Raw genomic sequence first — 5,184 nt, forward strand, 5'->3', positions numbered from 1 at the left:
ATTCTGAATGGGATTGCTTTTCTTTTGTGCATGTAAGGGGAGCCTGGGGCTGAGCTAGTTACTACATCGGAGTGACTGAATGCAGAGGAATGAAAGAGCAGTAAAACAGCTTGCCTGCTCTTCCCTTCCCCACTCCCCCTTCTTTTTTCCTTTCTTTTCTTTGCTTTTCCTTTTGTTTCAGGCCCAGTGTAGGGAGAGGGGGAGAGGGACAGATTCAGCTTGGACTGACGATGCACCCTGTTGTGCTCTGGGCTAATACAGGAATGTTGTTAAGCGAGAAAACCCAGACGGTGCCTGGGACACAAGCTAGAGTGACTAACCTTTCTTCAGGACACTTGCCCAGTGTATGACACCGACCTAAACGTCCCTTTAACCTAGAAATTAGTATCTTATGCTAAGGCAGCAAAATGGTGTCGAGTGTATAACTTAAAATTTCCTACAGTAACTTCTACTTCTTCTGTTTTATCACCTTTCCACATAAGTTACACCTACTCAGACATCTATTGTGACAAAGGTGATAAAACAGAATGAAGTGTAGAAAGACAGGGCTAATGTATTGTCAAGGTTTAACACTGGGTGACAATTAAATTAATTACAGATGATCTCTATTAACTCCTCTCTCTCTCTATTAACTCTTCTCCTTTCCCAGAATGGGAAAGGAAAAAAAAAAAATAAGGGAGAGAGACTTATGGGTTGCAAACTAAACTATACAGCTTTAATTTAAAAGCAATTATATATATATACACACAAATATACACAAATATACACAAAGTGACTATTGTGCTCCCTCCACCAGTGATGCTCATGTACCACTGGCAAAGTCCTGAACTGGACTCCTGCAGTCAGTGGCAGACAGGAGCTGGCTGCAGGAACACAAATTCAGGAAGGCATGGATTGGGATCGAAGGCAGAAAAACTGATGGAATCCTCCCAAGATGCTTCGTCTGTGGACGAAGAAAGCTTGACCCTCCTGAACCCTCACTTTTATACTGAGTATGACACAGATGGGACAGAATACTTCATGTGGTTAATATTATGTCACCTGTTTGGTCTGCTCCTCCCTACAGGAGGGTCGCAGTATGACCCATTATCCTCCTTTTCTTTTCAGTGTACAAGCAATTACTTTGGTTTTGCATCCCATTCTCGAGCAGCACTCCACACCTGGAGTATTGCATTCAGTTTTGGTCCTCACTATACAAAAAGGTTGCAGACAGGCTGGAGAGGGTCCAGAGAAGGGCCACAAGGATGATCAGGGACTGGAGGACCTGCCTTATGAGGAGAGGCTGAGAAAACTGGGTTTGTTCGGCTTTGAGAAGAGAAGGCTTAGGCAAGACTTCATTACCATGTTCCAGTATTTAAAGGTAGCTACAAAGAAGCTGGAGGTTCCCTGTTTACAAGGAGTCACATGGAAAAGACAAGAGGTAGTGGACAGAAGTTGCTCCTGGGGAGGTTCTGATTGGACACAGGGGGTAAATTTTTCACCATGAAGACAGTCAAACATTGGATTAGTCTCCCAAGGAAGCTGTAGATTCCCCCACATTGACAGTTTTAAGTTTCAGCTTGACAGGGTACCTAGAAAGGCACCTCAAAAGGTTGGTCCAGATGATCACTGAAGTCCCTTCCTGCCTGGCATTCTATGTTTCTATGAATAATTATAAACAGTGAATATTAACAGTTCTAGAGCAAACACTGACTGAAAAACATGCTGCTAAGTTCATAAAGTGCTGTTACCTAGAAGAGATTAAACTGAAAAATAAAATTGCTAAAAAGAATATCTTTTCTGTCCTGACTCAAACCAGGATATGTATGCATCCTAATACTGTCTCCTAGTTTCTCATTTTTTAATGTATGTCCTCTTTAATTTACATTGATAAACATTAGGTAGGTGCAAGTAGCCAGGAGCATTTACTCTTCTACTTAATCTTAAAGATGTCAAATCAAATAAAGATATTTCTGAACTTCAGGCAGGCTATCATTGTTATAGGGAAGCACAGTCTTTTGGAGAGACCAAATTTATGTAATAGGGATGCTAGTGTGTTTCAGTTGTTCATATATATTAAACACAGAACTGTTGTGACTTTCAAGTCGGATTTTGTGTTTTTCTCAGTTTATCTGATTTTCATTTGTCTAAACTATAGATTTAAATGAAAAATACATTTGAGTCAAACATGGTATTTTAAACAATGCTAACAAAAACTTTTATTTTATTACCACTTGTAGTGTTCATCGTTAGCGCTTTTTTTTTTTTTTAATTCTAACATTACCACCTAATTCTACTATAAAGATTGACCTCTCCTAAAGAGGAAAAGGTTTGGTTTTTTTCTTCCTTTGCCATTGATTTTACTAATTCTTACTTTACCTAATAGAAGTAGAAAAGGAAGAGAGCTCTTTGACATCACACCTCTATGCCCAGCAGGCTTTCTTAAGCTTGCCCAACTAGTTAATTAAAAACATTTAACATCAGTCACAGAAAATGGTCACCTAAATGTACTGCTTGGTTACTAGTCTATTTAGTTGACGTTTAAAGTATCATGATTTTTAAGATGAGAAGTAACTTCTTGGTATCACTATCTGCAAGTCTCAAGGGTCGATGATTTTGTGTTAGTGGACTTTAACTGCTAAATTTTTTAAAAGAGCTGTGTTACACACTAACATGTCGTTAGAGGTGTTTCGTCCTCCTTTCTGTTTTTAGAACAAATTTGGAACAACATTGATTTTTAAATTTATTTTTATTAATATGGAGGTAAAAAAAAGGGGGGGAAAAAAAAAATAGAACCTTATGTATATAGAATTATCTTTCCATGGTAATTTACTCCTTTCTCCTCCCTTTTCCTATCCAAATTCTTGTTATAAACCCCCCAAACAAACAAACCCAACCCACAATACATTTCACTCTTGCAATGACCAAAATATTACTAATGGAAAAAATATCTTAGTAGACCATCTACGGGACAGATTCAGGATGTTTATCTTATTATAAGTGAGGGAAGGTCTCCCTGTTCTTCCAAGAGGGATGGCGGAAAATCTCATTAATGAAAAATGTAGATTTCAAAAGAATGTCTAAGAAAGAGATGTAAAGTTAATTAAAATGAATACCTAGATTCTTCCACAAAACACACTTGAGGATTATCATGATCTCATTTTTTTACCTTAATAATTATTGTTACAGAGTTTTCAAGGATAAACAACTCATTAGCAGTAGCTAGTCATCAGAAAATACATCTTATGGTTGGACTTGATGATCTCCAAGGTCCCTTCCAACAAGGATGATTCCATGATTCTATGATCTTATCTTCTTAATCTGAGCAGAATATCTCAGATGGCACACCCTGGGTAGAGCAGAGGGGGAGACTGCTGAGATGGGCAGGTCATGTCATCTACTGCAGATTCACACTGAGGGAAGCAGGAAATACAAATGTGCAGTTCATAATCTGATTTGTACAAGGGAGTTTAGAAATAAGATGATGAGAAGGCATAATTCCTTCGACTTAATTTCAGAAAGGAGCTCTTAACCCTTTGGGTGGTGCTAATCACACTTAGTACTAGAGCTGAGGTCTTGACTTCAGCATTAGCTTCCAAAACAATGATGACAGATTTATAGTCCTCATTTTTCCCTAGTGTGTGTGTCTTTGTTTTTTTGTGGGTTTTAATTTTGTTTGGGGATTTTGGGTTTTGTTTGTTTGTTTTGTTTTGTTTCTTTTTGTTTCTTTTTTAAAAATTTTGTTATGTTTTGGGGTGGTTTTTTTTTGCTTTGTTTGGTTTGGGTTTGTCTTTGTGTTTTTTTAAGAGAAGAGATAGAAACAAGACATATTGCTGTTAAAATAACAAAAATCCCATAGGATTTCCTTCCACTTAATCAATCTTCTATAAACAAACCCAGACTAAGCAATTTTATGAAATTAATTTAAAGTAAATGATATGTAACAAGCAAACAAAATCCCCACAAATATCGATGGGTAGAACTGTTCCTGGGAAACACAGGAGGTTTGAGTATTTTGACCAAGTTTAATGTGCTTTTTTGCTTCTGGTATCTTTTTCCAAGTATTCTGGGAAGGAAAAGGTTATTAAAAAGGTATCATTTTGAAAAATCCACCTAAACATGTTAAAATCAATGTTTTCCTTGCAGAACAAACCCTGGGGAGAGAATTAACAGGAATTACTCTATGGGTTGGTCTGCTCCTTGTTTTATATGCTTGACTGCTTGTCAGTTGGCAGAAATCAATGGTTCACTTTTCACACTAAGGGGAGAAGGAAATGGGGGTCAAAACTTTTCCTTATGGGTAGTTAGAGTATAGATTAAGTATTGTACCTCTGTGTCTCCAGTATATCCCCTAAAAGTACCCATTGCAATAACATTTTTAAAATATGCTGTTTACATTTCAACATGTATTCACAGTTTATTAATTTATGCAACATTTATCTTCCTGCATTTGTTGTAAATGTTATTGTAGCTTACAATAAATATATATTTGAACTAGAATAAAGTAATTTATACTTTATATTTAATTTTCTCCTTTATGATTTAATAATCTTTTTTTCTGGCATCATGCTGATAACCAAAACCAAAACAACTTGGCTTCCTTTGTCTAGAGTGTCTTTCTTTTGACCTCATATCAGTGCAGATAGGAAGAAATGTTACTTGTCCAACCGGTAAAAAAAAAGTCCCAAAGACTTATAGCGTCCTCATTGCATCATTTCAACTCTGTCATTTTAACTATCCTTCTTCTTGATTCATTAATCCCTTTATTTTAAATAGGTGCTTCCCTTGAGATCAAAGCTGCAAAATCAGTTTTGTTTAGACACTTATTTCTCTGTAAGGTATTGTGATGTGGATAGCTGCATTTTCCACTGTGGTATAATCATTGCAGAGTGAGCACAGCATCTGAATTATGTGGTTGGCTCACAGGCATCCTTCAGTATGGTATATATTTTGAAGATAATGATCTGTGTTTAACCACTGTTTAAAACACACTACTCTGTATCCATTACATTATATCAAATGTCAAGGAAACTACTTTTGCAGAATGAACACTTGTACGGTTGGCAAGGATGGCTGCATTACAAAGATTTTAGCAGAGCCTGTTGAAATCTGTGCTTGTGGCTGAGGTTATGGCTTTCTCAATGCCATAAGAGGGTGTTTTCTGTTGTTAAAAGGTGATCGCTCTGAATTCTCTTAGTCCATAAG

This window comes from Chaetura pelagica, unplaced genomic scaffold, assembly GCF_000747805.2.
Source record: "Chaetura pelagica isolate M959 unplaced genomic scaffold, ChaPel_1.0 scaffold123, whole genome shotgun sequence".
Taxonomy (NCBI): domain Eukaryota; kingdom Metazoa; phylum Chordata; class Aves; order Apodiformes; family Apodidae; genus Chaetura; species Chaetura pelagica.